General features: G+C 45.7%; 1 long non-coding RNA gene across 3 annotated transcripts in view; it reads right to left on the bottom strand.

Moving 5' to 3' along the window:
* The window catches only part of LOC129649912 (uncharacterized), an 88,185-nt gene that overhangs the window by 6,602 nt on the left and 53,599 nt on the right, over positions 1-27,984 (bottom strand). For all 3 annotated transcript variants that reach the window (XR_008713427.1, XR_008713429.1, XR_008713428.1), the window contains one exon: positions 11,587-11,750. This is a non-coding gene — a long non-coding RNA (uncharacterized LOC129649912). The remainder of the gene's footprint in view (positions 1-11,586; positions 11,751-27,984) is intronic.

Genomic DNA, 27,984 nt, shown 5'->3' with positions numbered 1-27,984 from the left:
AAGAGCAAGTTGCTTGTTTTGCAGTTTTTGTTTCAGTTATAAATTGAGTGTTATGTGTTTTGCATACACACCTTAACTCATTTGACCCCCACAACCATCCTGTGAATTCCCCCTATTCTGAAATGAGTCCATGCAGATCCAATGGGACTAAAGTGCCCACAGTCACAGAAACTAAAGTGGCCAGATCAGTACTGAGAGCAGGTCCATCACAACAAAGCCAACGTCTTCTCCCCACACACTGGAAGTCCACCTTGGGGATAAATCATCTGAGCACCCAGAAGACTTTGAGGACCAAGTATGTCCCTTCCTTTCCTCTCTGTGGCCTGAAGTTTTGAGGGTCATCTTTACCCCTGGCCCATGCTGACTGCTCTGCGTGCCCTGTTGGGGTCTGGTAACAGAACCAGAGAGATGACCCACCTCTACAGTTTCACTCTCTGCAACACCAAAGAATCTAAGGGACTCTTATTTGAGGTTTTATTCTCTGATCCAGGTAGTAACTAACCAGGCTATTAAAAGCCTCTTGTGGAGTCTGTCTCTGGTTGTTTTCAACCAGCAGTAGATATGATTTCATGAAACATATGTTATTGATAGGCTGTTCACTGGTGGGAGTAGGAGACAGTGCGAAGAAAATTAGATCATTGTCTGAGATTTCAACTCTTCAATTGCAATACGAAACAGGTGTCAAACAATGAGATCCTGGAAGCTCCCATGCTGTGGCAGACATCATGAAACTACAGACTGCTGAATTATGGAGAAATGTGGCAGGATGGTGGGGTGCAATGGGAGAGCTCAGGACAGTGACTGCACCCTCGAGTAAGAAAGTATTTCAATATTTTAGAAACTGGTAGGGCCATGAAGGTGGTACAGCAGTGCGATATCAGCCCTGGAGATGTTCCCAATAACGTTACTGGACTGAACATTTTAACACTCAACAGGAGTATATTGATCAGACGAGGGAGGTGGTTAGTCACAGAGTCAAATGCCAGTATCCAGGCCCATTCTGATGCTGATTTAATTTCTCTAATCTAAAGAGATTTTGGTCCATTCAGCAAGACTAATCAACGGTGGAAACTGACCCAGCTTGCTCTCTGCACCTGTATCTATTAAACACTCAAGCTACATAACATTCTATTTCCATATCTGTTTTAAAATGTTTTGTTTGAACTTCTCTGCTGCTTTTGCTCTGTGAAATAGCTAAGATGAAAATATTTTTATACAGTCAAGTGCATGTTGAGCTAACGTGAAAGAAGTAGGAATACCATCTCTGCTTCAGCACCCTTCCCCAATCAAGTTTAAGCCCAATAACTGACACAGATATTGGGCGAGGGGATATTCCCTGGAAAAGCTTGATTTTGCCATGCCTCATATGTTTAATCTGGTGAGTCTTGAAAGAACTGTTAGGGTGACACCAGCCAAGTCTTACATTAAATTTGAGTTATAAGGAAAAATAAAAGAAGACAAGTGGAATTATTTCCTTAGCGTTGGTAATGCTGAAAATGTTAACAGGTTCAAGGAGGGTTTGATGAGGCCAAGGATGTCAAATCTGAGCAGATTAGTGTCTTCTCAAGTCCTCTGACATTTACGTGATAGAGAGATACTGTCTTTCAGAAAGATGGTGCTATCAAGGGGGATTACTGGGCTGGCTGAAGAATAAGATGCCAAATCCTAACCACCAGGCAACCAGGGAGCACATTAAAAGAGGAAATTGGACCCATCTGATGACATCCTATGGGACCATGGAAGCTGTAGTCAAACTAGCTAACAGAACCAAGCCCACACCCCAGTGTCTAAACATCCAACCTTTAAGTGTTCCAGACATGAGGGGTTTGAATCCAGAGATTCGGAGGCTTGCACTGTCACTGAACGGGCTCATATCAAGCAGGACCCTGTGGAGCTCCAGGCCACAGAAGGGCTTCTGTGTCCCCCCACTTCTTGATTACAGGAAATAGGCTTCATTTAGCCTCCAAGGCCTTCCCTATGTTCCAAGAGCAGGTTCAAATAGTTACTAATTAGGGAAGGGAGGGGATGTGGAGGAACAGTCAAAAGAAACAATAGTGTAGCCTCAGAGACAGTTCCCCCTCAAGGGATATAACAATAACTGTGAGCTGTTCCACAAATATTGAAGCTCCCCCACCAGGTGCTGCCCACAAGCACAGAGATCCGGACAGGTTGAAACGGGAAGGTTGATGCTGCTGACTCCCACTTACCTCACCACCAACTAATCAAAAGAATGTCCATGAGCTGACCACATCTTCTTTGAACCACTACTATAAAACTTCTCACTACCCCCTCCAAGATGGGACATTTGTTTTCTGGTCATTAGCCTGCTGGGTCCCCTTTGTCTGGCAAAACAACAAAGCTATTCTTTTCTGTGTGTGTATGTGTTATTCGTTCAGTAGTGTCCAACTCTTTGGGACCCTGTAGACTGTAGTCCGCTAGGCTCCTCTGTCCATAGAATTCTTCTCCAGGCAATACTGGAGTGGGTAGCCTATCTCTTTCCCAGGGGATCTTCCCAACCCAGGGATCAAACCCCAGTCTCCTGCATTGCAGGCAGATTCTTTCCCATCTGAGCCACCAGGGAAGCCCTGGTAGCTATTCTTTTCAACTTCACCCAAAACTCTGTCCCTGAGATTTAATTTGGTGTCAGGGTATAGAGGCCAGATTCGGCCTCAGGGCTAGGGCAGCAAAGAATACAGAAGCCGGCAATGAAGACCTCCACCTGCTGCAGGAAAACAACAGCTTCCCAGGAAGCTGCTGCAAGCGCCAAGAAGCTGCTGCAAGCACCAAGAACCTAGAAGAAGCTCCCTAGAAGACACAACGGTCTAGGCTGGTGACAGGGAACCAAGGACTCAGAAACAGCCACACTGATCATCCCCACTGCCTAGAGCACAAAGCAGGTAATTCACAGGTGCTTGCCAGAAGATTCTGCAAGCCTTGAGTCTGCTAGCTGTCCACACATCTGCCTGAACTGCCTCTGGAGTGTAATGGCCTTTTGTTTTTCTATCCACTTTCTAAATCTCATGTGAGTGGCTCTCATTGGCAGACTCTAACTAGGAATCACTTAGGGAAGGGGATCCTGGGAAATATGACTCCCAGCTTCTCTTCTGTAAGACCTTAGATGCGGAAGGATGTTGATTTCGAGCTGACAACAAAAATAACTCAGCACAACACAGTAGGCCATGTTTGCTGAATAAATTAGTACAAGAACTTGAAACTTCCACCCTGAATACCCTAAGTGGTCACATCTTCACATAGCCTTTTAAAACTGGTCAGACATACAGATGGCTGCCCCCCCCGCCCCCCGCAAAAAAAAAATGTTCAACAAAACAAATTATTCAGTTCAGTTCAGTCGCTCAGTTGTGTCCGACTCTTTGTGACCAGATGAACTGCAGCATGCCAGGCCTCCCTGTCCATCACCAACTCCCGGAGTTTACTCAAACTCATGTCCATCAGGTTGGTGATGCCATCCAGCCATCTCATTCTCTGTGGTCCCTTCTCCTCCTGCCCCCAATCCCTCCCAGCATCAGGGTCTTTTCCAATGAGTCAACTCTTTGCATGAGGTGACCAAAGTATTGTTAGAGAAATGCAAATCAAAACTACAATAAGGTATCATCTCATACCAGTCAGAATGGCCATGATCAATAAATCTACAAACAATAAATGCTGGAGAGGGTGTGGAGAAAAGGGAACCCTCCTACACTGTTGGTGGGAGTGTAAACAGATACAGCCATTATGGAAAACAGTATGGAGATTCCTCAAAAAACTAGGAATAAATCTACCATATGACCCAGCAACCCCACTACTAGGCATATACCCTAAGAAAACGACAATTCTAAAAGACACATGTATTCCAATGTTCATAGTAACTCTATTTACAATAGCCAGGACATGAGAGTAACCTAGATGCCCATTGACAGATGAACAGATAAAGAAGCTGTGGTACATATATACAATGGAATATTACTCAGCCATTAAAAAGAACAAATTGGAGTCAGTTCTAGTGAGGTGGATGAACCTAGAGCCTGTTAAACAAAGTGAAATCAGTCAGAAAGAGAAAAACAAATACAGTATATTAACACACACTCACACACACACACATATATATATATATGGAATCCAGAAAAATGGTACTGATGAACCTGTTTGCAGGGAAGGAATGGAGATGCAGATGTAGAACATGGACTCGTGGATACAGTGGGGACACAGTGAGTAGGACGGATGGAAAAAGTTGCATCAACATGTATACATTATCATATGCAGAATGGAGAGTCGGTGAGAAGCTGCTGCATAACACAGGGAGCCCAGTCTGGAGGTCTGCGATGACCCAGAGGGGTGGGTTGGGGGAAAGGAGGGAGGCTCAAGAGGGAGGGGATATATATATATAATTATGGTTGATTTGTGTTGTATGGAAGAAACCAACAAAAATTGTAAAAACTAAAAAACAAATAAGAACTAGTCAGAAACATTCTAAGGTTCTGGTAGCTGAGAGAAACTTATTTGCAGACTTTCTAAGAGAGAGACTTCAGCTGACCCTTAAAACTCAATGGTTCCCAAATTATGAAAAGAAGAATCTGGAAGTAATGATGCTCTTTGCAAAATGCCACACTCTGCCGAACGCCTTAAAATATCACCGGCGTGAACTCCATCAGGCGAAGTACCAATAATTTTCCTAGGAGAAAAATTCTATATGTAGAACTGGGAACCCGCATGTCCACAAAGAAACAAGCTGTCAAGCCAAGCATTATCAACTGTTTCAGAATTTTTCCATTAATATTCATTTGCCGCTTGTTCATTTCTTTGGTCGTCTGCTAGTGCCTGCTACCAGACAAGTGGGAGCAGGCATCAAAGTTTAAGAGTAACTTTTGGGATAAATTTGAGAGAAAATGATCTTCTTTAAAATGACAGGGTATTTTCCCCCTGCAAATTTTGAAAGAATTCCCACTATCCTGGACTAACCCCAGGCCACTCCAGCTCTGTGTTCCCCTGGGCCGTTTGTTACAATGCAATGGATTTGGGTCAACCACCTGAAAAGTATTAAAGTGCTGGCCTAAAAAATATTTTACAGGCAAAACAATGGTAGTATCTTGTCACCCAATTACCCCAATAAACTGTTCCTAAAGAAGTGACATTGAAAGGTGGGAATCTTTACAGATTTTTCCAAGCCTAATAAGATTCCATGAACTGTACATCTCTACAAGTCCCATGCTAAAAAGCTCTTATAAGTGGCTCCATGGAAATCTTCTGAACTAGCAGACAAATGTCACCAACCCTACATAAGAAACCCACAATGGGGGAAGTTAAAAAAGGGTCTTCGACCAGAAAAGCAGAATAAGGATAGACACTGAGAGCTAAGAGAGGGAGAGAGACAGAGAAGATGTACTCAGGCATGCAGCGCAAGGGCATGGCCTGGAGTTTAGACTTTGATCTATCATTAGCTTCCTTGACGTAACTATTGGTTTTAAGGGAGAAATGAAGTGGAGCCCTCTCCTGTGTGCCATATGCTAAGTCGCTTCAGTTGCATCCAACTCTGTGAGACCCTGTGGACTGTAGCCCCCCAGGCTCCTCTGTCCATGGGATTCTCCAGGCAAGAATACTGGAGTGGGTTGCCATGCCCTCCTCCAGGGGATGTTCCCAACCCAGGGATCAAACCTACATCTGTTCCATCTCCTGCATTGGCAGGTGGGTTCTTTACCACTAGCAAGCCCTCTCCTAAGAATGTAAAAACACATGCAGGGGGGTAAGGAAGTCCTCTGGAAAATATGGGAATGGGACCTTGACTGTTCCCAATGTTGAATATATTTATTTTGAAACTTATGTGATGGACTGTCCTGCTATAAGCAAAACCAGATGATAGAAAATAGGACATCACATACCCTCAGAAAGGAAATTCTCCAGGGAACAGACTCTGGACTCTGTGACTCAGACCCAACAGTCAAGGTCAAGTTCAGTGGAGTTATAGGCCAAGTATACACAGTGGATACTTAAACCTGAGCCACCGGGACCCTGCTGGCCGGGTTCCATGGAGGATGTTTCCATAGTCTTACAATGAAATCTAAGTTCCACACCATGGAACTGCAAGAAATAAGCGATTAGACTTCCACCCGCCACTCCAGGCTCCTTTCCTATTTTCTAAGCTCCAGCCACTCTGGATTTCTCAGTGTAGCTCAAATGCACTAAACTTACTCCAGCCTCAGAGACCTGACACCTGCTCTTTTCTCAATTCTTCACTTGCCCACGTCTTTTGAAACAGACTGACTTCTCCAAATACTCCATGTAAAAGAATTTCCATCACCCAGCCCAGCCACTCTCTTGCCTGCCTCTTGCCTTTATTTTCTTCAGAGCACTTACCAACATCTGAAATTAAAGTATGTACAAACCATCTGTCTCTACCACTAGAACATAAACTCCACGAAAATGAGGATCTTTCTCAGAGATGACATGAATGAAAGTATGTACCAACTAAAGAGAGAACTCCTGAAGTCATACATGCCTCCTTGACTACTTGATCATTTATTCTTTCACTCATTTGAAACAAATCTGCCCTGTGTCAGGCACTACTCTAGGTGCTGGGGATAAAGCAATGAATAAAATCCCTGTTCCCCTGGAGCTGACATTCAGTATGCAGAGATAGCAAGTACATAAATATAACAATGTCAGATACACCATGAAGAAAAATAAAGCTGGGCATGGAAAAAAAGAGGTTTCAGTTGGTATTTCATATGGGATGTTCAGCAAAGACTTTTCTAGGGAAGTGACACTTAACTAGTGACCTAAAAGAAATGAGGAAGAGACTATGTGACACCAGACAAGAGTCAATATTTCTCCAGGCCTTGTAATGAGAGCCACACAGTGGAAACAGTGTCAGACTTTATTTTTTGGGCTCCAAAATCACTGCAGATGGTGACTGCAGCCATGAAATTAAAAGATGCTTACTCCTCAGAAGGAAAGTTATGACCAACCTAGATAGCATATTCAAAAGCAGAGACATTACTTTGCCAACAAAGGTCCGTCTAGTCAAGGCTATGGTTTTTCCAGTGGTCATGTATGGATGTGAGAGTTGGACTGTGAAGAAAGCTGAGCGCCGAAGAATTGATGCTTTTGAACTGTGGTGTTGGAGAAGACTCTTGAGAGTCTCTTGGACTGCAAGGAGATCCAACCAGTCCATTCTGAAGGAGATCAGCCCTGGGATTTCTTTGGAAGGAATGATGCTAAAGCTGAAACTCCAGTACTTGGGCCACCTCATGCAAAGAGCTGAATCACTGGAAAAGACTCTATGCTGGGAGGGATTGGGGGCAGGAGGAGAAGGGGACGACAGAGGATGAGATGGTTGGATGGCTGGATGGCATCACTGACTCGATGGACGTTGAGTCTGAGTGAACTCCGGGAGTTGGTGAAGGACAGGGAGGCCTGGTGTGCTGTGATTCATGGGGTCGCAAAGAATTGAACACAACTGAGCAACGGAACTGAACTGAAATGAACTGAACTGTGGTGCGAGCACAGTCAAGGAACAGCGAGGGGCCAGGGTGGACTGTGTGTGGGTGAGGCAGGGCGCACTGAGGGTGTCAGAGCAGGCAGGCAGCTATGTACCAAGCAGAGAAGTGCGAGGAGGGGCCAGATGGCAGGAAATCATGCGTCTTGTAAACAGAGTAGGTCCATAGGCAGATGAAGAAAAGCAGGAACCTCCAGACTGATAGGAAACCACACATACTGGGTGACAAAGTTTTGGGTAGCAGACAAAGAAAGGTGAGAACCTCTTGCTTCTGAATGGAACCTGTTGCTCATTATGCTCTCATTACAATAAAAATAACCTTCTGGATAAGAAGTACCCATGATGAACCGATGCCATGACACTTCTGATCTAAGTTCAGTAAGAACAAAAATCCCTCCTCCCCTTGGGAAATTGGAACTGGGGTGAAAAATTACAGAATATGATGCCCAAATGCCCCTTTCCCCAGTGAATATTCCACTCCTTCATCTGTATGCTCCTCATAAGTGGGCTTTCCGGTAGCTCAGCTGGTAAAGAATCCACCTGCAATGCAGGAGACCCTGATTCAATTTCTGGGTTGGGAAGATCCCCTGAAGAAGGCATAGGCTACCCTCTCCAGTATTCTTGAGCTTCCCTGGTGCCTCAGATAGTAAAGAACCCACCTTCAATGCAGGAGGCCTGGGTTTGATCCCTGGGTTGGGAAGATTCCCTGGAGGAGGGCATGGCAATCCACTCCAGTATGCTTGCCGGGAGAATACCCATGGACAGAGGAGTCTGGCGGGCTATAGTCCATGAGGTCGCAGAGAGTTGGACACGACTAAATGAATAATATTTGTACCTTTCTTCATAACCGGCTTGCCAAATGGACCGAGGGCAGCTTCTCACCTGCCTGCCCACTCTCCCTTGGAAAGCGTGCTGATGGTTTAGTTGCTAAATCATGTCTGATTTGCAAACATTTCCTTCTCCAGGGGATACTGCTGACCCAGGGAATAAACCTAGGTCACCTGAATTGCAGGCAGCTTCTTTATCGATTGAGCCAGCAGGGAAGCCCTCTGAGACTGTATTCTTGCTTAAATAAACTCTCACTTTACTTTTTTAACCTCTCTGCTTCATCTCCAAATTCTTTCGTGATGAAGAGAGATCCTTAATTTCACTGGCGACAAGGGAGCAGAGGTAGAAAATGATGCTAGATGATTAGTAGGGTCAGGTCATCAGAGAGGAGCCATGGAGGCTCACACTCGGGTCTTCAGGGAATCAAGCAAGTCCCTGGAAGGCAGGGCTTTGAGGCCTGGTCAATCTCTTTGGGACATCCAGCGTTTCAGCATGAATGTCATTGCTTGATCAGACGTCCACATTTCTGGCAAGCAGCCTTCAAGGCTGCAGTAGATTTCTATCCTCCTGGAAAGAGGTGGCAAATAAGCAAGGAGAAGTCCTCTGTAGAAAGGTGGCAATCCTGACGGGTCACAGGGAAGGGAATCAGCTAGAGGTAAAAAGCCTGTGGTTCAGCTATTAAAGGAATTTAGGGCTTACCCTGACCTTGTTTAGGTAATCTCAGATAACTGACAATGGGTTATTTGTGAAACATACAACTGAATAGGTCTGTGTGTTCACTGTGGTGAGAGTCTATGTGAATCCATGCTATGAAGTCTTACAGACACTTACTCTATGATGGTCTCAATGGGGACAAATATACATGCTCAGTCACTTCAGTCCTGTCTGACTCTTTGAGACCCCCTGTTGCCCCCACTGTAGCCCTCCAGGCTTCTCTGTTCACAGGATTCTCCAGGCAAGAATACTGGAGTGGGCTGCCATGCCCTCCTCCAGGGGATCTTCCCAATCCAGGGATCAAACTTGGGTCTCTTATGTCTCCTGCATTGGCAGCTGAGTTCTTTACTACTAGTGCCACCTGGGAAGCCCGGAGACAGACATGGCATCACACTAGGTCCTTCCTTTACATGGAGGAAACTAAGGCCCGGAGAATGATGTCACTGGGCTAAGTGCCCACAGGGCTCAGGAATCCAAGACTAATCGATTCCTGCCTCTGTCTTCCCTTGAACGAGCTCCTCCAGGTTATAGCTCTGATCCCTGATTATCACACTCAGTCCACACAGTGTGGCACAGGACACAGCCAGCCAAGGAAGGGAGCAACATGTGAGCATCAGGGAGAATTCCCTGAACTGCCACCTGGGTGCCACCGAACCTAACATGAGGGAGGCGGGGGGGGGGGGGGGGGGCGCTGATGCAAAACCTTTTCTTGCTCTGTTCTGCACCACGCTGTTACTTCCTTCCACGCTCTAAGACTATTCTGGAACTCTCTGACAACACAGAATCCCAGAGAACGGAGATCTCCTCAGTAGGCAAAGCAGAGTTAAATATTTGCTTAAAATCTTCTCTTCCAAATTTACTCTTCAAAGCAGAGTCCAGACTATGTGGCGCAAACCAGCTGACTGTGTGGCTGAGGGGTGCTCTGTGTGTGCGCGTGCACGCACACGAGCCTGCTGGCATCCGGTTTTCACTTAGCATCAGCAGGTCTTCTTTGACAGTTTTAGCATGGCCACGCCTGGATGAGATGACTGATCTAAGTACCGTGATCCTGCTTGTCTCCCTCTTCTGACAAAGGTTTAGTCATCTTAAATCCGGCTGTCTTCAAGGATATGCTTGAAACTGCAGGGAGGCAATTCAAGACTTATTAATAGCCCTCCCCTTCCTCACATGCCCTTTAAACATTACTAAGCTTCACTGTTTCTTCCTCTTCATTTCTGACTCTCCTATCCATTCACTCTCCTTTCATGGTGTATTAGTCAGGACACTCCAGAGAGACAGCAGAACCAAAGGAGATATACAGAAATATATAAACATATGCACACACGTATAAACATACACATATATATGTGTGAGTGTATTTAGCTATATCTCTATACATAGAACCAAAGAGATATATATAAAATGCAAATGCTTATATATAAATATATTAATACACATATGTATGTGTATCACTCTCTCTATATATGTGTATGTACATACACATATGGGCTTCCCTGGCAGCTCAGCTGGTAAAGAATCCACCTGCAATGCAGGAGACTGGGGTCGATCCCTGGGTTGGGAAGTTCCCCTGGAGAAAGGATAAGTTACCCCACTCCAGTATTCTTGGGCTTCCCTTGTGGCTCAGATGGTAAGGAATCCACCTGCAATGCAGAAGACCTGGGTTCAATCCCTGGGTTGGGAAGATTCCCTTGGAGGAGGGCATGGCAACCCACTCCAGTATTCTTGCCTGGAGACAGAGGAGCCTGGCTACAGTACATGGGGTCACAAAGAGTCAGACATGACTGAGCAACTAGGCACATATACACATAAATATAGAAGAGAGAGATTTCCCGTAGGAATTGGCTCACGTAACCGTGGAGGCCGAGAAGTCCCAAGCTCTGCCGTCTGCAGGATGAAGACTGAGGAGACACAGTGGTAAAATTCAGTCCAAGTCTGAAGACTTTAGAACCAGGGCTGCTGATGACGTAACACCTGGTGTGAGGCCAAAGTCCTGAGAAGCTGGATGGGGGAACGGGATGGGAGTGGACAGGCTGCTGGTATAAGTCAGAGTCCGGAGGCCGAGGGAGTTTCCTCCAGGAACTCCTTCACAAGACGAACCCAGAAATAATGCTTTACCAGCTGACTGGGCATGCCTTAGCCCAGTCAGATTAACACATAAAATTAACCATCACACTTGGTTCCTCGGATCACTCATCTACCACCAGCTCCCAGCTCTTGGACAGCTGTTCTGAACGCCCTCCTAACTTCAAATGCCAGTGCAGCATGCCTTAGGTCTTGAAGGGAGCACGCATCCTGTCCACTCCCACCTCTCAAGAAAATCGTGCCTATTCCTCCCACACCTAGTTAGGAAGCCGTGGTAGCACCATCAACACAATTTCCCAAGCTGGAAACGCTTCTCCCCTCCCCTCTCTTGTCAGATCAGTCACTGCATGCTTTCAATTCTCTCTCACGTCTGCTCTCACCTCTGCCACGGCTGCTCTTGACCTCAGCTCATCTCCTGCCTAGACTTTGACAACAGAATCCTAACCATGCCCTCGACCGCTCGTCAAACCCACCTGGCAAGTGGCAGTAACACACTGTTAGTGACTTTCTTCACGAGAATGAAGGAAACTCCCAACAGGAATCCAATAAAGTGTGAACAGGGACACTGCTTGTGGAACAGGGCCTGCCAGGGGTTCCTCTTTGAAGATGACAGTCACATAAGTAAGTTCTGGTATGCCTGTTGAGGAAAGAAAAGCCACTGTTTTTAAAGCACTGTTGTTTTAATAGGGGCTACATTTCCTGTTACTGCTTGCTTTAAAAATGCTCACCCTTGTAGTGAGTATATCTTTATTATATCTTCTATCATTTTAAAAATGAGTGAAGCTTGAGAATTTAACACAATATCCTTCAGTTTTTTCTATGATCCAATGGATGCTGGCAATTTGACCTCTGGTTCCTCTGCCTTTTCGAAATCCAGCTTTATATCTGGAAGTTCTTGGTTCAAATACTGCTGAAACCTAGCTTGAAGGATTCTGAGCGTTACCATGCTAGCATGTGAAATGAGGGCAACTGTATGGTAGTTTAAACATCTTTGGCATTGCCTTTCTTGAGGATTAGAATGAAAACTGACCTTTTCCAGTCCTGTGACCACTGCTGTGTTTTCCAAATTTGCTGGCATATTGAGTGCAGCCCTTTAACAGCATCATCTCTTAGGATTTGAAATAGCTCAGCTGGAACTCCATCACTTCCACTTTTGGTAATTTATCAATCTTGTGCTATATTCAGTAAGAGATAAATGCTAAGAATCTCTTCTGAAAGTGAAAATTACAAGAAAAATATGCTCTGGGGACTTCCCTATTGTTCTTATTCTCTTTTTCTTAAATGACATCATAATGTCAACCATAACATTTTTGTTTAAGCACATGCCCTGTGGAATCAAAGGAGTGTTGATACACTTCAGATTCTAAGAGATCTTTGGACGAGCCTCTGATTTTGATTTTTCAAGCCACAAGGCCTCTTTAAGCTTTGATCATCCCATCTGCAAATTCAGATACTAATACTGCCCACCTGGCAGGGCTATCATCAGCAGTGTGATAGTATGTGCAGGGGACATCTCTGTTTGCCTGACTCAGAGCAAATGACACGAGATTCCGCTTTCTCTTCACACTGCCTGGCTACTTCCTCCTCAAGCACACTCACGCTGCTCCTCGCCAATATCTGCCTGGAGCGCGAGAGGCTGGACTACCTTGCTGATGTGCTAACCTTGAGGGGACTTACAGGTAAGCCGCCTTTGCTTCCACATCCCGAGGCTGGGTGTCAGGCAAATGCTCCCAACGGCTGGCTGACATATGTGGCCACTGCAGACTAATTCCTCCTGACATGCTGCCTTGAACGCACAGTCACAGAGCGTGTGCTGAAGTGCTAAACACCCCCAAACTGTGCACTTTCCAATCTGTGAAAGCTTTTCGCCGTGTCCAGGCTTTTTTTTCTCGACCCGAGGCATCATAAGGAGAAGCACATGGACACTCCATGCAGGCATATGGCGCCCTGCACACGCTCCAGAGCAGCAGCACTACCTGTGTGCCCCTCGGCCAGCTAGAGCCCCCCTCCCAGACAGCTGCTCTTCTGTGGGAGCTGTGGCTGCATTAATGAGCTTGCACACAAAGAACTGACTATGCATTAGGTGGCTCGAGGTCCACATGCAGGCTAGAGCAGAGCACAGAGGGAAAGTTACACTCTAAAACCCTACTACCTCAGGTGCAGAAAACGGTTTGGAACCCAGTGAGCGAATAGATTCCCTAAAACTTCAGATTTAGAAAGGGCTGGACCATCCCTCTGCTGTCTTGAACCATCAGGAAAGCCAGCGAACGGTTATCTGGCATGGAGTTTACAGAGTGTCTTCACACTTTGAACCTGACTATAAACCTCTGAAGGGTATTATTTTACAGATGAGGAAACTGAGTCCTTGAAAGGTTCAGCAACATGCACAAGTTCATGTGGCTAATAAAAGGCAGGGCAGTGTGCCAAGCGAGGTCTGTGTGACTCTAATTCAAGCCTTTCTGAAGAATCAGCACCAAACTTACTCCCAGCTCCTCCATCTATTGAGATGTCACTGCAACAGCTAAAGGGAAGCCGCTGAGAGCAGGAGCTTCCAAGGGACTCAGCTTCTCTGTGAAGATGTTAAGTCCCTTATCTGCCAGAAAGTTAAGGGGAAACACGAGGGCATCATAGAGTTTTTCAAATTCTACCATCACATCATAAAGGAAGTGGCTCTTCTGACTTGCCTTTGTGGACACTGCAGGAACACGGAGAGGAATACTCACGTGACACTCTCTGCTACCAATACCTGAGAGTAACCACAGAAGACTAGAGAGCATGCAAAACGGATTTCGAAATCAAACCCCAAACAACTTCCATTACTACTATTGCTGCTGCTGCTACTACGATCTCTAAAATATTAATACAAGTAAAGCAGCAATAACAGAAATACTAGTACTAATAGGTAGCATCTCCTTAGCCTCTGCCATGTGGCAACGCTTGGTATTCACGTGCACTGAAACTAGAGAGGACACAGAGCTTGTACACAACAGAATGAGGCCAGATGCTCAGGCCTCCTGATCCCAGGGCTGTGCAGTTCGCACCAGCCCATTTCTGTCCCCACTCTAAAGAGGACAGGCAGTCACTGGATCAGTGACTAGTGTCCAGGAGGTTAGCAGCTGTTCCTTCCAACCATCCCATGGTCACCATTATTTCTAGACGTTCAGAAATTCGGTTTTCATCATGTTTCACCTCCTGACCGGTTGCCAAGAAATAATGGATAAAAGGATGGGTTCTAAAAGAAAAAAAAAAAAAAAAAGAGTCTGGCTTTAGGTGTGAGTTCAGTCAAATCCTCTGACAGCTGTTTTAAAATAAGTGTGCACACACACCCACATCCGTGTCACACGGGTGGAGGATGCGAGCAGAGAACGTTAGGCTGATTACATGCCCTTTTCTGCCTCCTGACAGCTATGAAACTACAAGTGGGTAGATTATAGTTGAAGATAAAAATAGGCCTCATACTGCCGCTTTCTCTTCCCAGCTTTTGAGTTGCTCCAGCTTGAAAGCATATTGCAGCATTTTATTGTAGTCTGCGCTCTTGTAGCTTCTCGTGTTTGTGATTCCTTTTTGGAAAACTAGAAACATTCCCTCTCCATGGAGAAATGAACTCCAGTGAGAGTGAGAGAGAGGCAGCTGTGTGTGTGTGTGTGTGTGTGTGCACGCACACACGCATTTGTGTCCCTCCCGGCACCTCTAAGAGAAGAGGGGAGGCTGTGAATTGAATGGAGCGGAAATTGGGAATTGACACAGCTGTTTTTGTTTAAATGTAACCATTTTTAGAATTTCAGGATGCACTAAGCTTCCAAATTAGGCAGCCCAGGCAACCTTAGTTGGGGATGGATAGAGATTTGAATGTATAGGACGTATCATCCCAAGGGGTCCCTCAGTAAACTACACGTTTAGCACCCGTTATGGTAATTAAACAGAACTCGACAAGGAGCTGCTCATCAGGTCTCATCTCAAACTCCTTCCACTTCCACTTGCCATCTCCATTCTTTCTCCTCAATTTTTATCTTGGGGTCACTTCAGACACAGCCAAGTAATTCAGTGCTTCTTAAAGAAGGTTCCCTGAACCACAGCACCCCCCAAGCCCTGTGAGAGTGTTTTATAATACACAACCCTGCACCCCCACAGGTCTACTGGATTCAAATCTATCTATCAGGAATATGAATTTTAACAAGCTCGCCCAGGTTATTCTCACGAACACTACATTTTTCAGATTCCTGGTAAAGTGGCAAGGAAAAAAGGACTTTAGCATTACACTGAGTCTTAATATAGGATCCACCACCTTAGAAACCTGGAAAGAAAAAACAAGACAGAGATGCTATGCATTCTCAATTGATTTACAAGCTGTATGACATGGATCAACTCAGAGTTTTTCTAGATTCTGTACATTTATCTTCAAAAGGGAAATGATGATAGACCTGGTATTCGGGGTTGTTCTGAGAATTGAGAAAACTTAAGTTTTATTGTGGGCTTCCCAGGTGGCACTAGTGGTAGAGAACCTGGCTGCCAACGGAGGAGATATAAGAGACTCGGGTTCGATCCCAGGGTTGGGAGGGCAAGGCGAACCCACTCCAGTATTTTTGCCTGGAGAATCCCACGGACAGAGGAGCCCAGCAGGCTGCAGTCCATAGCGTTGCAAAGAGTCGGACACAACTGAAGCGACTTAGCATGCACGAACACATGTATTATTGTAAGACAGTGGTTCTCAGCTGGGACTGGAAGGGTTTTGTTTATCAGGGGGCATTTTTGGTTATTTCAAGCGGGTTTTTGGGGGGGGAGGGGGGAATTATCATCTAGAATAAAAACCAAGGACACTGCTAGAACTTCTATAAGCACAGGGCAGCCCCAAACAACAAAGAACTATCATCCATCAATGTCAGCAGTTGACATTTTGAAAAACCCAGGTATGGAGCACATCAGGCCTGGCTTTGAATCCGGGGTGCCACCAGTCCAGCTGTGCAAGCTGGGATAGGTTTATCAGTCATTTGGAATTTTGATATCTCCATCTATAAAACAAGGATAAAAATATCCACCTTACAATGTTAGTGAGGGTTCAATGAAGTAACATAGAAAAAAACACGTCTAGTATATTTGCAGTAGAGTTCTTTCTCTTAGTTCTTCATGCTGGCCTGACTCTAAAGGGACTGATTCCCACACTCTTCTTAAGAAGCAAGAGAGCCTAAGGCTTCCTCACCTTTCATTTGTCAAGTGAGGTGCTCTGTGAGTTGGTGCCAGGCAGGGCACAGATGGCCCATCATCTGAGCATGCATGCATGGCCAGGCCCTGTTACAGAGGTGAGGAATCACGGGGCCCCCTGCCAGGCCACGGCTCCAGGACAACCCCACAGATAGCCCCAGGCTGCAACGCTTGCCCGGAATGCACTATTAACCCCATGATGCTATTTTAAAATAAGGGTGAATCAGTTACACTGGGAAAGGATAGTACAAAATCTCAAAATAAATCCAGCTAACGAGATGAAGTTTCCCAACTGGAAAGAACAGAAGGGCTGTCCTCTAACATTTAGGCCTTTGGATCTAGGTTCCCCCCAAATTACCCTCAACTGCTCAATTATCTGGGCTTCCCTCATGGCTCAGTGGTAAAGAAGCCTGCAATGTCGGAGACACAGGAGACGTGGGTTCGATCCCTGGGTTGGAAAGATCCCCTGGAGGAGGAAATGGCAACCCACTCCAGTATTCTTGCCTAGGAAATCCTATGGATAGAGGAGCCTGGTGGGCTGCAGTCCATGGGGTCGAAAAGAGTTGGACATGACTGAGTGAGCAAGTATGCACTCAATTATCAAGATGAATGGAAGAGGGCTGAGCTTTGCAATGATTTAGATTTTACACATGACCTCATTGTAAAGGCTATGCAAGATTTAGATGTATACTTGACTCCACTGGTGATTTGGGGTGCCCCACCCCAGACATTCTCACATCAACCTTGGCTTTACTGTCAGTGGGCAGGAGAGGCTTTGAATTTCACTACTCTGGGTGCAGTTTCAACACATAATGATCACAAACACAGGACAGGGCTGCTGCTGCTGCTGCTAAGTTGCTTTTGTCGTGTCCAACTCTGTGCAACCCCATAGACGGCAGCCCACCAGGCTCCCCCATCCCTGGGATTCTCCAGGCAAGAACACTAAAGTGGGTTGCCATCTCCTTCTCCAATGCATGAAAGTGAAAACTGAAAGTAAAGTCACTCAGTAAGTGTCCAATTCTTCGTGACCCCATGGACTGCAGCCTACCAGGCTCCTCTGTCCATGGGATTTTCTAGGCAAGAGTACTGGAGTGGGGTGCCATCGCCTTCTCCAGGACAAGGCTAAGTCATTATATTAACTTGCATGAGTACAGAGACTGCATCTCACTCCATTTCTCTGCAGGTCTCAATGTCACTGAAGTCATCTTCATCTCCCTTCTTCTCTTTTCAGCATAACAAATCCTAACGGATCCTTGGTCTATTGAACACACAATTTTCTGTCCACCTAAGTTGTTCAAATCACAAAATAACTACAGGCATGGTTCAGGCCCTCCAGGAGTGGTAAAAGTGGCTCAGACAGTAATGAATCTGCCTGCAATGCAGGAGACCCAGCTTTGTTCCCTAGAGAAGGAGACGACAACCCACTCCAGTATCCTTGCCTGGGAAATCCCATGGACAGAGAAGCCTGGAGGGCTACTCTGGGGTCACAAAGAGTTGGACATGACTGAGCAATTAACACTTTCTACTTTCAAGATGTTCGAAGCACAAAATGACCTCAGGTGTGGTTCAGGCTCTCGAGGAGCAGTAAAGGTAGAGAAAAAAGATCACCTCCCCTACCCCAGAAAACCAAGGACTGCCATGCCACATCCCAAGATCCAAAGCAGAATCTGGCTGCTCCCTCTGCGGCTTGAACCCAGTCACCAGCCTCTCTCCTGGGATGGGATGGGAAGGGAGCAGGTGAAGGGCTCCGTGGTAGGAGTTTTCCTCCAGATTGAGACAAAAACAAGCAAATACCACAGCATGCAGCCTGAGATGAAGTCAGCACGCATACACAGCTGCATCAGCCTGTGCTTCTCATTGCCCTCAAACCAACTCTAACTGTAGCCCACGCACCAGGAGGTCTCCCGCTAAGGAAAGCAGGCAGAGCTTTTTGATGCTGGCAGAGCACCAAGGCCAGAGAAGCTCTGGACCCCCGGCTAGCACTGGGCCCTGGGGATTCAGCCCCAGGTTCCGTCACTGATTCTAGGGGATTCTGCCATGTCAATGGAAAGCTGTTTGTATAAAGGGGCTCCTACCTGGGGTTTCTTTCTGTCACTGTCTACTCCCCATCTACTCCTTCCAGCAGCCTTTGAGGGACGGAAGTCATGTCTTCATTTCAGAGTGGAACAAACTGAGCCTCACAGAACAGGAAAGGACCTCTTTCCCCAAAGGCTCATCAGCCATAAACTTCACTTTCCATTGAAATACATCGTGAAGAAAGAATCTTATCTTGCTCCTCTCTTGCTTAAAGCCTTCTAAGAGCTTCCCCATGGCCAGAGGCTGTATTTCTCAATGCTGGCTACACACTAGAAATACCTGGGGAAATTTCAGGAATGCTAGTGTCCTGGCTCCAACACAGACCAATTAAGCCAGAATCTATGGAGGGTAGAATTCAGGCTCGGCACTGGTTTGTTTGTTTGTTTTTGAAAGCTGTTGAGTGATTCTCAAAGCAGTCAAGAAGGAGCACTGATGTCCTAAGGGATTTGTGTCAAGCTCCTTAACATCTCTGGCCAGGTTCTATGCAGCCAGGCCCTCGCTTATCTCTTCGGCCTCATCTCTTACCCTCTCTCCCATCAGTGCTTCATCCTTCCGGGCTGACAGGGGCTTCTGCAGAGGAACACACACACACACACACACACACACACACACACACACACACACACACACCCCTATTTTGCTTTGGTGCCCCACTATCTCCCTAGAATGCCCTTCTCTCTCCTCTTCACCTAATTTCTATTCTTTTCTTTCAGACTGACTTTAGCACCACCTCCTCCAGGAAGGAGGCCTTCCCTGACCCCACCTGGTGATCGTCTAGGTACTTTACATGAGCATGCCCTGTCACTCCAAGAGATCACCACTGACCTTCACTTGTCTCCTCCCTCACCCAAGCCAGTGCCACAGCTGGCTCAGATCCTACACACCACCTCATCCTCAGGATGGACACAGCGCCAGAGCACTTACGGAGTCTGCTGGCCCAGAAAAATGAAAAGTCCAGACGCACAGACCTACCTGTGTACCCACGTTCATAACAGCATTATTCACAATAGCCAAAACGGGGAAATGACCCAATTTCCATCACCAGATGAGTGAGTAAAGAGAAAATGCAATGAAACATTCTTCAGCATTAAAGAGGGAGAAAATACTGGCACACATAACCTGCTGTGCTTAGTCACTCAGTCGTGTCTGACTCTTTGTGACCCCATGGACTGTAGCCCGCCAGGCTCCTTGTCCATAGGATTCTCCAGGCAAGAATGCTGGAGTGGATTTCCATGCCCTCCTCCAGGGGATCTTCCCAACCCAGGGATAGAACCCAGGTCTCCTGCATTGCAGGCAGATTGTTGACCATCTGAACCACCAGGTAAGTCAGGAATGAACCTTGAAAACATTAATGCTAAGTGAAATAAGCCAGTCAAAAAAGAGCAAATATTATGATTCTACTTCTATGAAGTACCGAGAATACTCAAATTCAGAGTGAGAGAAAATATAATAGAAGTTTCCAGAGGCTAGGAAGGACAGGGGAATGGGGACTTACTGTCTAATAGATACAGAGTTTCTCTTTGGGATGATAAAAAGGTTCTGGAAATGTATAGTGGTGATGGATGCACAACACCTTGAATGTACTTCATGTCATTAAATTGTACATTTAAAAATGGTTAGAATGATGAGTTTCGTGTTATGTACTTAATCAGAGGCTCCAGAGGATGAGATGGTTGGATAGCATCACTGACTCAATGGACATGAACTTGGGCAAACTCCAGGAGATAGTGAGGGGCAGAGAGGCCTGGAGTGCTGCAATCCCTGGGGTCCCAAAGAGTCGGACACAACTTAGTGACTACAACAATATTTTACCACAGTAAAAACATTAACAAAAAAATCTGTTCAACATGTAAGTCACATTGCACTTAGAAAGGGTCACTGAAGAAGCCCCAGCCCTGCCATCTCGGGCCCTGTGTGATCAGCCTTGGCTTTCCACTCTGATCTCTCCCGCTCTTTCTCTACCATCGTTCTACTCTACCACGCTGATCTCCTTTTTTATGCAAGCAGACTTGTTCCCTTAAGTTCACTGCAATTTTGCTTTCTGTCGCTTAAAATGATCTGCCTATATCTTCAGGTGGCTCCCTCCTACCCTCAATTAAAATGGCACACCCCAGAACAGCTTTCCATGTCCATGCCATTTCAAGTTGCTAACCCCACCCCCACCACTCAAATTACTCTCTGTATTAATTAAAAATAATATCAACTGATATAATAGATAAAACCCAGATAGCAGGGCTCACCCCTCCAAGCTTCTGATCCAGTATGTCTAGGGTAGGGCCCAAGAATTTGCATTTATAACACCATCCCAAGGGATGCTGATGCTGTTGGTCAAAGGACCCTACTCTGAGAGTCACTGGGTTTAACAGCATGACAGCTGGTGTCTCATCAGCCTAACCATAAGATGCAGGCACTCCTAGAAGGATCGCTTTCCTCCATGCAGTGATGGACGTGTGGCTCCACTATTTTTAACACAGGATGCCCATGGTTGTCCTGGGAGTTGTCTCCATTCAGGCCAGCCAAAGCAGAGAAGAACCCACAGGCCTGCAAGTGGGGCGTCTTCAGGCGCCAGGCCTGGAAGTGGCATACATCACTTTCCCCCACATTTCAGTGGCCAGAACTCAGTCAAATGGTCACAGCTGAACTTCAAGAAAAAGTTGGGGAATATAGTCTTTGTGTCCCTGTGGAAGAGTAAATGGGACTGGGGATCAACCTCATTCAGTGGCCCCTTATGTTACCGTGTTTGTCTTCCTAGGCTTATCTCCACCTGATATGACATCACATATGTATTTGCTCATCTTTTCATTGCCTTCCAGCATTACAGCATAAGCTGCAACAGGGCAGGCACTCTGTCTTGTCCACCACTGTGTCTTCAGTACCTAGTACCGTGTTTGGCACAAAGAAGGCACCAGTAATTATTTTTTTAATTACTAGATGCATTTTTCACAGAATACTCTGATGATCTCTTATCTCCTGTGAGATGTTCCTGAAGCCCTGTTCCTTTCCTTGCTTATGCCGCTGGGCCCCTGCCGTCACACCAGGCCATGTTTATGTCAACAGTTAGGACCAGTTTTTCCAGTCACATCAGGGATGTCGTGAGGCCTTCTCAACTGCTCTGTCCTGGGCATAGTGGTCATGCTATCTTCTACCCTCGATGTCCCTTTCTAGTTTATCCCAGTGGCTTTCTTTGTGAAGGAAAAGAAAAATCCCAAAGGACGTTCATTTCCAGTCTAGCTGAAGACCAACGAGCTGGTCTAGCATAAAACACACTCTAAATGTGGTTGATGGGAACTAAGACAAACAACCACGCTGTGCGATTTGGACTAGAGAAGTTTGACAAGTCACTAGCAAGAAATAAAAGAGTAAACAGACAAGAAATAAAGTAAATAGACAAGAAATAAAATAGTAAATAGACAGAAGCCAGCCCACCAAGGCAGTGAAGTGGGCAGAGTCCAGAGGCACAGAGTAACTGTCTTGGAGCCTTACAATCTTCCTGTTTAATTTGCAAAATATCCTTAAAATAAACTCATTTTTCAAGAAGGTCTAAATGAGTCCCTGTTCCCCATTTGGTTGAGCCCGACTAACCTAAGCCAGCATCTGCTGGCAAATCAGCCAATAGCTCAGTAAGGGGGCTCTGGATGTCACATTCATATGCCACGTACATAGCTGGACAAAGTGACCCAGCCCATCCAGAGGTAGCGTCTCAGACTGTAACTATAAACAAGATCAGGCCTCTTTGCCTCACGTTAAGAACCCTGCAGAAGTTTCTTTACCCTCTTCCTCAGCTCCACTGCATCAGGCCATCAGATCCAACTTTCACAAAGCACCACTTTCATCCTGTCACCTTCCCGCTCCAAATTCTGCACTGTTGTCCACAGACTACAGAACGACATTTGAGTCACAAACCTGTGATAGAAATTCTCACGGGGCTGCATGTCCATTATCTCCATTAATCCTCAGAACCACCATGCACTTAGGACCTGCCATTTTTATTCTGTAGCTCTGGAGACTGGGTCATGTAGAGACGGAATAAATTACCCACCAACCTGAAGCTAGGAATCAGCAGAGTCAAAGTAGAACTGCAGCTGTACCTGTTTCTAGAACCTCTCCTATTTACACTACACATTCATTCACTCATTCCTTCAAACATGAGTGTCAACCATGTACTAGGCACCGCACTAGGTACAGGATGGATCAATGACAACAGACCATTCACTGGAGAACAATTTTAAGAGTATATGAACAGAGTTCCCTGTGCTATACAGTAGGGAACTCAGCTCAATACTCTGTAATAACCTCAAAGAGAAAAGATATATATATATGTAAATGTATAACTGAATCACTCTGCTGCACACTTGAAACTAACACAGCCTTATCAATCAACTATACTCTGATATAATATAAAAATAAAAAATAAAAGAGTGCCATGAGCCAACGAAGCATGTTCCATATTGTATGGAGAACGTGGGGGCTAAGGAAATAGGGCACAGGAGTTGCAAGCCTAGCCTCATTGGTCAGGGAAGCCCTCCCCAAGGCAGTGTCATCTGAGTTGATATCTGAAGGATGAACAGGAGTTTAATGCCCCGCGTTTAAGGAAAGTTATCCTGGTGGCAAGGGCTTCCCTGGTGGCTCAGTGGTAAAGAACCCACCTACCAATGCAGGAGACGTGGGTTCTATCCTAGGGTCGGGAATATCTTCTGGAGAAAGAAATGGCAACCCACTCTAGTATTCTAGTATTCTAGCCTGAGAAATCCCATGGACAGAGGAGCCTGGAGGGCTACAGTGCATGGGGTTGCAAAAGAGGCAGGCACAACTTACCGACTAAACCACAATTCTGGTGGGCAAAGGAGCTGCCCAGCATCTTGTGTCTCACTGTGATTCTCCTACACTGATGAGCAGGGGAGAGGAGAGAGGGAAGATGGAAGAGATGAAAAGAGAAATACATTTCGTATTTTAACAATTCCTGTTCTTTGAGTTTGTAACAGTCCCTGTGTAATTTGAAACTAAAATCTATTTCTTTTCCCAGAAGCGTCTCTTTGTTTTTCCACACACACACACACACACAGATGCAATCTCATTGCTGGTCCATGGGCAGTGCTAATTATGTTCTCCATAACACATTCCTGATTGTATAGATTAAATAAAGAGGTGTGGGGGTGACAGAACAAAACAAAATATGTGACTTATTTGACAGACTTATCTGTTCGTTGGGCACAGGGAAAAAACAGCAAATGTTACATATGAAGATCAGGATAAAAGGCACAACAAAGTCACGTTTATAAACACAATCAAATTGAAATAATTTCTCCAGTTCCTTCTATTATAAATGCAATCTGAACACAGTATCTTCCTGCTTTTCAGCCTTTCACGGGCTTCTGATTTATCTTCTATTTAAGATTCCACTAAAGTAATAGAGGAAACTATTTTGACAGACTATTGCATGTTGCATTTGCAATTTGAAGGTTGCTTCACAATCCTCACTTTTACAACAGAGTGAAAGAAGAAGGTAGAAACACTTTCACTCTATAAGAGCTTTGCTAAATAGGGAAGGGACAAAGATGAAAAAACAAACTCTGCATATGAACTCACTACCGTCTCCTCATCGAAACTGAGGTCCAGCACGTTAAAAGAAAAAAACAAAAAAACAAAAAAACAAACTCTGCATAAGGAGCAGATATAGAAAATCTAGGCAAATAAGCCCAACCATAAGCCCAAACTGAATTAGTTAAATTTCACAAAGGAATAAATAGTTGTGATCACACAATGTCCCAGAACCAGAAAGCCCAACTTGTGGTTGGGTGACGCCTCTCTTAAAGGTGAATGTCTTAGATTACTATAGTCATATGCATGCACACTCCAGCCAGGTGTTCCCCAAACTTCATCTGCTTTTATCCTGGCACACACCTTCCCTCCTCACATTTCCAGCTCCCCCTGGATCAAGTGCAGAACTTGAAACTGAGTTCTGGCCATTGCCATGTGAGTGGAATTCCTAGGGGAGTCTGGGGCCAGGAATGACTGCAAGGAGCACACTCATCGCAACCCTCCACACACGTCTGCCCTGACCTGCGTTAGACTCAATGGGAGGGAGCAAATGCACAAAATGACTGAGCTGGGGGCTGTTTTTACAGCAGTGGGCCAACCTTAAGGGAGACCTCCTAGAGCGAGAAAGGAAACAGGCTACTCCAGAGTAGACTACAATCCTATAAGCCATGAATGAGTCAGCAGCAGAGGACCTAAATGGTTTCACTAGACACTGATGAGTCTACAGAATAAAGCCCCAAACCTCTAAAACTGGCACCTTACTCTCCTTGGTGTCATTCTCACCTACCTCAACTCCATCTTCAACCACGATCCATCCTCTGCTTGAACCATCCCGCACTGCATGGCCATCCCTCACAAATCCCACCTTTATGCCTTTATGCACAATCTCCCCTCCTAAGGCGTGCCCTTCACCCCTTATCTGCCTCCAAAATTCACAATCATCCTTTCAAGCTAAGGCTGAAACCTGGCCTCCTTAGGAAACACGCACAGGGAGAGAATAAGCCTTGATCAGTGTTATAGTGTTGCTCAATACTGTTTCAGGTGGAGGAGCCCAGGTGTGTTCGGGAGCAGCAAAGGGAAGGTGGGAAGATATGCTCAAATCATAGATGTTGCCTGCTGCAGTTTTAATCCAGACTGCCTGGGACTCAAACCTGGTAAGTTACTGGTTCCTTGCCACGCAAAGCTCCTTTGCTCAATGCAGCCGCCAGGAGAGAAACAGCGTGGGAAGGAAGACAGGAGTAATTTTCATCTTTATTCTCATTTGCCTTTGTCCATTTTCTCACCGCCCCCTTCCTTTCATTTCTATTTTGTCTTAGCTGCCAGTTTGGGGCTTAATTGGTAGAATACAGAGAAGCTGAAGTAAAACAAAGCTCAGTAGACTATAAGAGAAAAAGGAACCAAAATGGAAAAAAGATAGGAAGGCCTGAGTGGCAGCCTCAACTCTAACCATCATCAGAGACGCAGGCTGGTGGGGCACTGTAACATACATGACCTCCCCAGGAAGGAGACTCACGCTTCATTGACGGCTCCATTTTCTCACAGCAGAGATAATTTACCTGTGTGATGGTTACATCCTGCCTCCAGGCTCTCAGCAACTCTTGCCTACCTACCGCTGGATCTTGAATTTGGGAAATCTGTCTGCTTTTCAGACAAAAGCACTGAAGATAACTTGGGAGGCCAGGACATCTCATTTCCCCTCCGACACAGTGGCAGACTTGGATTCAATCTATGAAAGTCAATTGGAAGATCTGTGCAAGTCAGTCTAATTAGAGATATTCAGATAGCAGGCACAGGTTCCGCTTATATTCCAGGTTTACAAAGAAAAAAAAAAAAAAAGCAATGTCCACACACAGCAAAAAAAAAAAAAAAAATGGAGCACTTATTTTGAAGCCGCAAATTATAGCAGTGCCCTGCACAGAAAACCAGTTGAGGGGCTAGAGGTCAATGCAAAACCACCACCTCATGGGGAAGAATGATGAGAAGGAAGGGGCAGAACTTTCACCTCCAGATCACAAGCTGAAAATGCAGCCCAGCCCTGCCGGTATGATGCTCATAACCCACTGACAGTCCATGTGAAAAGAGCTGGCGTGAAGACTGCCTTTCCACCAGAAATTGTCATTCAGCTGAGAGGCTGCCAAACAGTCAGATCCCCCAAATGAACTCACCTATGCAGCTCCTAAAGGTGTATTCCAGCTGGCACGGCAGAGTCAAACCGCACGCCGCATAAAGTTCACTTCCAGGGTACTTGACCCAGCTTTGTGGCTGCGGACCTGGGAAAGGTGAGACTTCCAGACGGGATAGCAGTTCACAGCGCTCTCCTCGACTCCTGACATTTAGTCACAGAGTCAGAAAGAAGGGAACAGAAAACGCAAAGGCAGGTCTTAATCTCCTTCCTCTGGGCTCCCAGGGCTCAAATTCCTCTGGACTACCAAACCTAACCAGCGCCTACAAACTAGATCTAAAGATGAAGAATGATCTAATAACTGTTAAAGTGAAAGTTAAGTTGCTCAGTCGTGTCCAACTCTGCGACCCCATGGGCTGTAGCCTACTAGGCTCCTCTGTCCATGGGATTTTCCAGTCAAGAGTACTGGAGTAGGTTGCCATTTCCTTCTCCAGGAGATCTTCCCAACTAAGGGATAGAACCCAGGTCTCTCATACTGCAGACAGATGCTTTACCATCTAAGCCACCAGGGAAGCCCCCAATAATTGTTAAGCTCTGTTTAAATAAGAAACTAATTTATATCAAACCATAACCATGTGATGGGCACTCTGTGAAGTGCTTTCCTAGATTTCATTCATCCTACAAACACTTCACTCAGAGCCACTAAGCAAAAGAATGAAAATTACAATTCAGGGATGAGGGAATATATGCCCTGATACAAAGAAATCTGCAGACATCTTTACTTCTCAAGCTGTGTGACAATTTTTACTTTCATCTCACTCTGAAGAGCATTCCAGGCAACTGAGAGTCAGGTGGTGGTATCACCATCGTCATAACAACCACCACGGCCAACATCATCCTCTTTTTACGGAGTGGAGTCTAGGCCTAAGTAATAGAAGTACAATGCCCAAGATCACACTGCTAGAAAGTGAAAAAGCCCATAACTCAACATAGACATTAAGTCAGTGTTTTCTGCTTTATCACATGCCATGCTGGAAAAGACTGAAGGCGGGAGAAGGGGACGACAGAGGATGAGATGGTTGGATGGCATCACCTACCAATGGACATGAGTTTGAGCAGGCTCCAGGGGTTGGTGATGGACAGGGAGGCCTGGTGTGTTGCAGTTCATGGGGTCGCAGAGTTGGACACAACTGAGCAACTGAACTGAACCTCTTACTATGGTTCAGAAATGCTTTCTCATAGTCCAGGTTTACTTAAGAGCTTGGCTAGATTACAATGGAGAGAGCAGAATACTTGGTACTGTTCTAACAACGAACAACGATGAAAGTCGCTCAGTCATGTCCAACTCTTTGTTACTCCAAGGACGATAGAATCCACCAAATTCTACAGACCATAAGACTGGAGTAGGTAGCCTTTCCCTTCTCCAGGGGATCTTCCAAACCCAGGGATTGAACCCAGGTCTCCTGCATTTCAGGCAGATTCTTTACCAGCTGAGCCACAAGGGAAGCCCAAGAATACTGGAGTGGGTAGCCGATCCCTTCTCCAGAGGATCTTCCCAACCCAGGAATCGAACTGAGGTCTCCTGCATTGCAGGCATATTGTTTAACAACTGAGCTATGAGGGAAGCCCCTGTATTGTTCTAAAATCCATAATAAAATTTAAAAATAGCTTTTTTTCCTTTTTAGCAATGACAACTTGAATTGCCCAAACTGAGCGGCATTAACTCTGGGAATGTCAAGTCCTCTTGGTCCAAGACTTAGTGTTCCTGTGGGGTAAAAAATAATTAGCAAACATTTCACAATATACCACGCATAATCAGAACAGGGCAATCTTGCTATGGGAGTGGCCAAGAAGAAATGTCCTTTCCTTTTTTAGGAAGTTCAAGGAAGAGAAGCTGTGTGGCAGGATGGGGAGGGCCTAGTAGCTACGTTAAGCA

This window comes from Bubalus kerabau, chromosome 4 (genome assembly GCF_029407905.1).
Source record: "Bubalus kerabau isolate K-KA32 ecotype Philippines breed swamp buffalo chromosome 4, PCC_UOA_SB_1v2, whole genome shotgun sequence".
NCBI classification, from domain to species: Eukaryota; Metazoa; Chordata; class Mammalia; order Artiodactyla; family Bovidae; genus Bubalus; species Bubalus kerabau.
Note: the sequence above shows the minus strand (reverse complement) of the source record. Positions and strands in the feature narration are given on the sequence as shown.